Below are 8,902 nucleotides of genomic sequence, written 5' to 3' on the forward strand. Positions count from 1 at the left end.
CTGGAATTTGAAGTCATGACTTTGTGGAAATACTTTACAGTAGTTTCTTTTAAACACTTGAGAAAAATAAATGTAATATGTACTGGACTTTGTGTAAGTTAATTCAAGAAATAAAATTAAATTTAAAAAGCGGACATTACTGCTATTATTACTGTGATTATGGGTCTCACCAAGAAGCTACAGAATTAGTCTTTTTCCATATTTTATTTTTTCCTCTAATTTTTTAGCTTGTTGAATATTATACTTGTTATTAATTTCCTAAGATGACTTTCATTTTGTGCATTGTAGGGTCATGTTTACAATTTATTGCCCTAAATTGAAAATATCCTCTTCTCTCTATGAGGATGTCTCTGATTGTATGCCTAGTATTGCTTTTTTCCTTATTGTTTTCAGAAAAAAAAGAATGAAATAAGCCAGCAATATTACATTTATTTTACAACATTAAAAAAGTTAACTTTATAAGATGATGTATGTATATTTTTGTATGTCAGTTTTGATTTAATAATCATATCATAAAAAAGTAAAATACTGGGAGTTTTGTTATACACTATTGTTTTAAAGAAATTTAGACTCTTCTTTTGCTTTAATAAAGAATTACTAGGATTTCAGATCTAATGTGAACTTAAAATTCATTTAATTCATCTCTTTCCCCGTGCATCTCTGTAGAAAATATCTAGCAAATTGGCAACCACTTGAGTCAGAAATAAAGATTATTATTAGAGAATAATACCTTCATTGTGTAGAGTATGCCCATCTCATCTACTGGTTTTACTTATTGTTTGGGAAACAACTCAAAATTATTTTAGTCCCTTTCCCCCATGGCATACCACATTAAAATTAGCAAAACTCTCATGTCTCTATATAGATATGTAACTTTAGCTGAATATATACTAATATAACTTGCTTTTAAAATTAAACATTTCACTACTATGGCTTTCAGTGCATCCTGGATACATTAAGAGTCTTGCTTGAAGAAAGCACATTTATTAGACTGGGTTGGAGTTTTTATTTCCTTGACTGTTTTGCAAACCAAGATTCTGATGAGAAGCAAAGGGAGGGAATTTCTTCTAATCCTTTAGATATCAAGGTGAAACCTCTGGGGAAATTGCAGTAGAAAAGACAGAGAAGGTTGAGCTTTAAAAATAACAGAATCTGATAATTAGATTTAATTGGGTCACCTCCTTACTATCATCACATTCTACTCTCTCCTTTAATGTTATTACACATCACAGGTGAAATTAAGAAAAATTTTGTAATGAACAAACTGAAAGTCTGTTAAAAAGTGAGAAATTTAAGCTAATAGAAAAGTGTTTAATCTGTAGCTTTTTCAAAAATTAGTGTATATCTTTTCATGAATGCACCTTAGTTTCCATTATGTAAAAATTAGAATGAATTTGTAAAACCAACATAATGGTAAATAGAATTTTATAATTCTACATAGAACTTATAACCAGAACTTGGGTTTGTTCTCTTTAAGTTTTTTTAAATATGCTTCTTTTCAATTAATTTTTTAAATTTATATATGACAGCAGAATGCATTACAATTCATATTACACACATAGAGCACAATTTTTTCCCATCTTTGGTTGTATATGAAGTATATTCACACCAATTAGTGTCTTCATACATGTACTTTGGATAATGAAACCATCACATTCCACCATTATTTCTAACCCCATGCCCCCTCCTTTCCCCTCCCACCCTTCTGCCCTATCTAGAGTTTGTTTATTCCTCTCATGCTCCCTCTCTCTACCCACTATGAATCAGCCTCCTTATATCAGAGAAAATATTCAGCATTTGTTTTTTGGGGATTGGCTAACTTCATTTAGTATTATCTCCTCCATTTACCTGCAAATGCCATGATTTTATTCTCTTTTATTGCTGAGTAATATTCCTTTGTGTATATATGCCACATATTTTTATCCATTCATCTATTGAAGGGCATCTAGGTTGGTTGCACAATTTAGCTATTGAGAATTGTGCTACTATAAACATTGATGTGGCTGTGTCTCTGTAGTATGCTGTTTTTAAGTCTTTTGGGTATAGATGGAGGAGAGGGATAGCTGGGTCAAATGGTGGTTCCATTCCCAATTTTGCAAGGAATCTCCATACTGCTTTCCATTTTGGCTGCACCAATTTGCAGTCCCACCAGCAGTGTATGAATGGACCCTTTTCCCCACATCCTCGTCAACAGTTATTGTTGTTTGTATTCATAACAGCTGCCATTCTGACTGGAGTGAGATGAAATATTAGAGTAGTTTTGATTTGCATTTCTCTAATTGCTAGATATGTTGAACATTTTTTCATGTATTTGTTGATTAATTGTATATCCTTCTCTGAGAAGTGTCTGTTCATGTCCTTGGCCCATTTATTGATCAGGTTATTTGTTTATTTGGTGTTTACTTTTTGAGTTCTTTATATACCCTAGAAATTAGTGTTTTATCTGATGTGGAAGCAGTAAAAATTTGCTCCCGAGATATAGGCTCTCTATTCACCTCACAGATTTTTTTTTTTTTTTGCTGAGAAGAAACTTTTTAGTTTGAATACATCCCATTTATTGATTCTTCATTTTAATTCTTGCACTATAGGAGTCTTATTAAGGAAGTTGGGGCCTAATCCCACATAATGGATATTAGGAACTACTTTTTCTTTTATTAGAAACCGGGTCTCTGGTTTTATTCCTATGTCCTTGATTCATTTTGAGTTTTGTTTGTGGTGAGAGATAAGGGTTTAATCTCATTTTGGTGCATACGGATTTCCAGTTTTTCTAGCACCATTTGTTAAAGAGACTCTTTTCTCCAATGCATGTTTTTGGCATCTTTGTTTAATATAAATTGTAATTTTATGGGTTAGTCTCTATGTTCTCTATTCTGTACTATTGGTCCATGAGTCTGTTTTGGTGCCAATACAATGCTGTTTTTGTTACAATTGCTCTATAGTATAGTTTAAGGTCTGGAATAGTGATGCTACCTGCTTCTCTCTTTCTGCTAAGAATTGCTTCAGCTATTCTGGGTCTCTTATTTTTTCCAGATGAATTTAATGATGGCTTTTTCTATTTCTATAAAGAATGCAATTGGAATTTTGATTGGAATTACATTAAATCTGTATAGTGCTTTTGGTAGTATGGTCATTTGGATAATATTGATTCTGACTATCCAAGAACAAAGTAGATCTTTCCATCTTCTAAGGTCGTCTTTGATTACTTTCTTTAGGATTCTGTAGTTTTCATTGTATAGATCTTTCACCTCTTTCATTTAGTTGATTCCCAACTATGTTATTTTTTTTTTTGAGGCTATTGTAAATGGGGTAGTTTTCCTTTCTGAGGATTTGTCACTGATACACAGAAATGGCTTTGATTTATTGATTTTATCTCCTGCTACTTTGCTGAATTCATTTACTAGTTCTAGAAGTTTGCTGGTGGAATTTTTGGGTCTTCTAGGTATAGAATCATATATCATCAAACAGTGCTAATTTGAGTTCTTCTTTTCCTATGGGTATCCCTTTAATTTCTTTCATCTGTCTAAATGCTCTGGCCATTGTATCAAGAACTATGTTAAATAGAATTGGTGAAAGAGGACATTCCTGTCTTGTTCCAGTTTTTAGAGGGAATGCCTTGAATTTTTCTACATTTATAATGATGTTGGCCTGGGGCTTAGTATAGATAGCCTTTTTGATGTTGAGATATGTTCCTGTTATCCCTAAGTTTTCTCTGTTTTGAACATGAAGGGATGCTGTATTTTGTCAAATACTTTTTCTGTGTCTATTGAAATAATCATATGATTCTTATCTTTAAGTCTATTGATGTGATGAGTTACATTTTTTGATTTCCTGATGTTGAATGAAACTTGCATCCCTGGGATGAATCCCACTTGATCGTGGTACACGATCTTTTTGATATGTTTTTGTATTCTATTTGCCAGAATTTTATTGAAAATTTTTGCATCTATCTTCATAGAGATTTTGGCCTGAAGTTTCCTTTTTTTGATGTGTCTTTGCCTGGTTTTGGAATCAGAGTGATATCGGCCTCATAGAATGAGTTTGGAAGTGCTGCCACTTTTTCTATTTCCTGAAATAAATTGAAAAGTATTGGTATTAGTTCTTCTTTAAAGGTCCTGTAGAACTCTGCTGTGTATCCATCCAATTCTGAGCTTTTCTTGGTTGGTAGTCTTCTGATGGTGTCTTCTATTTCATTGCTTGAAATTGAACTGTTTAAATTGTGTATATCATCCTGATTCAATTTGGGCAAATTATATGACTCTAGAAATTTGTTGATGCTTTCAATATTTTCTATTTTATTGGAGTACAAGTTTTCAAAATAATTTCTAATTATCTTGTGTATTTCTGTAGTGTCTGTTGCGATATTTCCTTTTTCATTAAGTATGTTAGTGATTTGAGTTTTCTCCTCTTCGTTAGCATGGCTAAGGGTCTGTCAATTTTATTTATTTTTTTCAAAGAACCAAATTTTTGTTCTGTCAATTTTTTTCAGTTGTTTCTTTTGATTCAATGTCATTGATTTCAGCTCTAATTTTAATTATTTCCTGTCTTCTACTGCTTTTGGTGTAGATTTGTTCTTCTTTTCTAGGGCTTTGAGATGTAATGTTAGGTCATTTATTTGTTGACTTTATCTTCTTTTTTTTTTTTTTTAAAGAAAGAGTGAGAGAGGAGAGAGAGAGAGAGAGAGAATTTTTAATATTTTTTATTTTTTAGTTATCGGCGGACACAACATCTTTGTTTGTATGTGGTGCTGAGGATCGAACCCGGGCCGCACGCATGCCAGGCGAGCGTGCCACCACTTGAGCCACATCCCCAGCCCTTCTTTTAAGAAATGAACACCATGCCATGAACTTTCCTTTTAGAATTGCCTTCATAGTGTCCCAGAGATTTCTATATGTTGTATCTGTTCTCATTCACCTCTAAATTTTTTTTTTAATCTCCTCCTTGATGTCTTCTGCAACCCATTGTTCATTCAGTAGCACATTATTTAGTCTCCAGATGTTGGAGTAACTTTTATTTCTTATTTTATCACTGATTTCTAATTTCACTCCATTATGATCTGATAGAATGCAGGGTAGTATCTCTACGTTTTTATATTTCCTAAGAGTTGCTTTGTGGCATAATATATGGTCTATTTTAGATAATGATCCCAGTGCTGCTGAGAATAAAGTGTATTCGCTTGTTGAATGATGAAATATTCTATATATGTCAGTTAAGTCTTAGTTATTGATTGTATTATTGAGTTCTATAGTTTCTTTGTTCAGCTTTTGTTTGGAAGATCTATCTAGTGGTGAAAGAGATGTGTTAAAGTCACCCAAAATTACTGTGTTGTAGTCTATTTGACTCTTGAACTTGAGAAGAATTTGTTTGATGAAAGTAGTTGCTCCATTGTTTGGGGCATATTTATTTATAATTGTCAAGTTTTGTTTGTGTATGGTTCCCTTGAGCAGTATGTAGCATCCTTCTTTATCCCTTTTGATTAACGTTAGGTTGAAGTTTACTTTAATTGATATGAGGATGGAAACCCCTGCTTGCTTTTGCAGTCCATGTGAGTAGTATGATTTTTCTCAACCTTTGACCTTCAGTCTGTAGATGTCTTTTCCTATGAGATGAGTCTCTTGGACAGTATATTGTTGGGTTTATTTTTTTAATCCAGTCTTCTAATCTGTCTTTTGATTGGTGAGTTTAGGCCATTAACTTTCAGGTTTATTATTGGCACATGATTTGTATTCCCATATATTTTTGTTTATTTTTGGTATTTAGCATGACTTGGTTTCTCCTTTGATTAGGTTTTCCTTTAGTGTAATACCTTCCTCTGCTGATTTTCATCCTTGTTTTTTATTCCTCTTCATGGAATAGTTTGCTGAGGATGTTCTGTAATGCAGGCTTTCTAGTTGTAAATTCTTTTAACTTTTGTTTATTGTGGAAGGGAATTTTTCATGCTTGGGAATTTTTCATGCTTGGGAAATTTTTCATGCTTGGGAAATTTTCTGATATAATCTCATTGAAAAGATTGTGCATTCCTTTTGTTTGAAACTATGTGCCTTCCTCTATCCCAATAACTCTTAGATTTGGTCTTTGGTGCTGTCCCATAATTCTTTTATGTTCCTCTTACAATCTTCACTGTGTAACCAACTTTATTTTCCAGATTGTATATTTTGTCTTCATTATCTGACATTCTTTCTTCCCAGTGACCTAATCTGTTGGTTATGCATTCTATTGATACTTTTATTTGGTTTATTGTAGCCTTCATTTCAAGGATTTCTGTTTTTCTTTCAGGGTCTCTATCTCTCTCTTGAAGTAATCTTTTGTTATCTGTATTTGCTCTCTTATCTCATTGTAGAGTAATCAATTTTTGCTTGTATTTGCTCATTTAGATCATTCTTTAATTCACAGATTATTTTAATTATGAGCCTTCTGAACTCCTTCTCTGACATTTCATCAACTTTACCGTCCATGGGTTCTGTTATTGTTTGTTTTGGGTACTTTCCTCCTTTCTTTTGTCATGTTGTCATGTATCTTCCTTTCTTGCAGTGTGGATCCTGGACCTGGGTCCTGTGCACTTGGTGAGGGCAGATCTGGTCTGGGCCTGCCCTACTGGGATAGTCTGCTGGATGGAAGTAGTGGTCTCCTGCTGCAGTCTGGGCTCTGGCATGTGTCTGCAGATGGTGGGATGGACTGGGGCCTACTGTGAGCTTGGATCCCATGCACGCTGGTGTGGGTGGATCTCTTTAATATGCTTTTAATAAGAGTCTTATATAAATTCTGCCAAAATTAAATTTATATCAGTATATATGAAATTTCTAAAATCTAAGGTTTACTTTTGTCAGTATCCTTTTATGAGTTGATTATTAAAAATCAACTTCTAGGGAAGAGAATGAAGAGAATGGTAGGTTTCAGTTGCATAGAAATTGATGGTGAAATTAGATACATCACTGGAAAATGTCTTCATGCTGAAAGGAATTAATATGGTATTTTGCCAAGGTGTATACTATACAAACCACTCTCAATTTTGGTGTTTTAAAATTACATATTATTTCTTGGTAAAGCAACATTATTTGCAATGCTCTAGCTTCTTGTTCATACGTGCAAAATTATCCTATTCAAATAATAAAGTTTGTGCAAAATGGATAAAATAAAAAGTTTACAAAGTGGGGACTGAAAATTCCTAATAATTTTTGTTCACTAAAAATAAAAGTTCACTTTTATAGCTGTATTTGACACCTTTTGTTTTTGTTTTGCTATATTCCCTCTCCATTTCTTCTCACAGCATTCAGTCTTAAATAGAAAGGCCCATCCCCCATGCATATGCTCTAGTGGGGGTCCTATTCATTGAATTGTATCGACAATTTTAGAAGTATGAACAAAACTCAGGTTTGAATAATAAAAATAGTAATTTATTCTTCAAAGCACTGGCATAGGCATCAGATAAAATCTAGAAGTTTTATATAAAAACATTGATGGGTAGAAAAACTTCACTTTACTTTAGAAAGACAATCTGGACTGATATAAGCTAGGATCTATCAGATGTTATGTGCTTGCAGGATATTAAGTAAGTCTGTCTGCAGAAGGAAGAATTAAGTCAACTTATAAGAAGCCTGCCAGAGAGACAGATGGATGAGAACTTGAAGGCACCATTTTACACTTTGGAATCCTAGATAAAATTACCAGTGAATCCATTTTTTTCTTGAATAATCTAGATTGACTTGGCTTTTCATTTCACAAGTGACAAAAATCTTAACAAATGCAATAAAACAATAGCCTGAAAAAGAAAAGCGATGTATAGTAACTTACTGTACTAGAAAGGAAAGGGTAAAGTTACAATGAATAAAGTAGTAAAGCATGACATGTTGATAAAAATTCACAAGGTGAACCACTGAAACAGAAGTATGCACTGGAAGGGCCTATGTGGGTGTTAACTCTATGCTATTTGTAATTAATCTGTGTGCGCGCGCAATGCCCACCCACATGCCTGGTGGGGGTTGGGAAAATTGGTACATAACAATAGGGTATCAAATTAATATTAAACAAATAGTGCTAAGTTACTTATTTGTAAAAAAAAAAAAAAAGCCAAGTCTGTGAACGTCTAGAGCATTCGGGTCCCTGGGTAAGGGTCACAAAATAACCGGGACACAGGGGATGCAGAGCCAAGGCAGCAATCGCAACTGCATGCTGAAGTTTATTTGCAAGTTCCTTTTATACACTTCTTCTAACAAAGCAAGCAATTCTTTAATATCACGTTGCCCACATTGCCCAAATATCATGCCTCAGCGGATACACAGAGCTAGATTCAGATTGTTCCTGTTTGTTTGATAAGTACCCTCCTAAAGTTCTTTGTAGACATTATCTAGTCCCCTGAGGATGCATTTGTTTCTTCAGAATGTACTGTTCCCAGGATAAGTATGCAGGAAGCTTCTTCCTCTTGGCCAAACCATGCAGAACTTGTGACTTGCAATAAGGGGAAGAGAACTTTTCCTCCTCCTAGCTGAGGTTTGCCTCAGCTGATCTAAATCACAGCCACAGCTCTTGCAAAATGTCAGGCCTGAGGGAGCTAAACTCTGCACACTTAAACCCCAACAAAGTCATTCACTCTTAGAACATACCACCTATTTGTATGTTTCCATAACAAATGTGTGTTTACATGTTAAGTTTACATGCTAAAAGTTACAAAAAAAGGAAAAAAATGCATACAATATAGATGCATATAATGTTTACTGCCTCTAGAAATAGTGGACATATTATCCTGAAAAATAATGAAAATAACCAAAATACCGTGCATTGCATTTTACATACTAATATTAGAATATTTTCCAAATTTGAAAACTGAAAAAAAGGAATGAAAAAATAATAAACTTTATTAAACAAGAGATAAGACAATTAACTAAAGAAATTCAAGTGACTAATAACT

The 8,902-nt window shown here is 33.5% G+C and overlaps 1 long non-coding RNA gene across 1 annotated transcript; it reads left to right on the forward strand.

Moving 5' to 3' along the window:
• Window positions 1–508: 508 nt before the first annotated feature.
• LOC125611356 lies at window positions 509–8,362 on the forward strand. The gene is made up of 3 exons (XR_007341515.1): window positions 509–520; window positions 3,325–3,329; window positions 8,065–8,362. It is a non-coding gene; the product is annotated as an uncharacterized LOC125611356 (long non-coding RNA).
• Window positions 8,363–8,902: the final 540 nt, after the last annotated feature.

The sequence above is a fragment of the Marmota marmota genome, unplaced genomic scaffold (genome assembly GCF_001458135.2).
Source record: "Marmota marmota marmota unplaced genomic scaffold, marMar, whole genome shotgun sequence".
Classification (NCBI taxonomy): domain Eukaryota; kingdom Metazoa; phylum Chordata; class Mammalia; order Rodentia; family Sciuridae; genus Marmota; species Marmota marmota.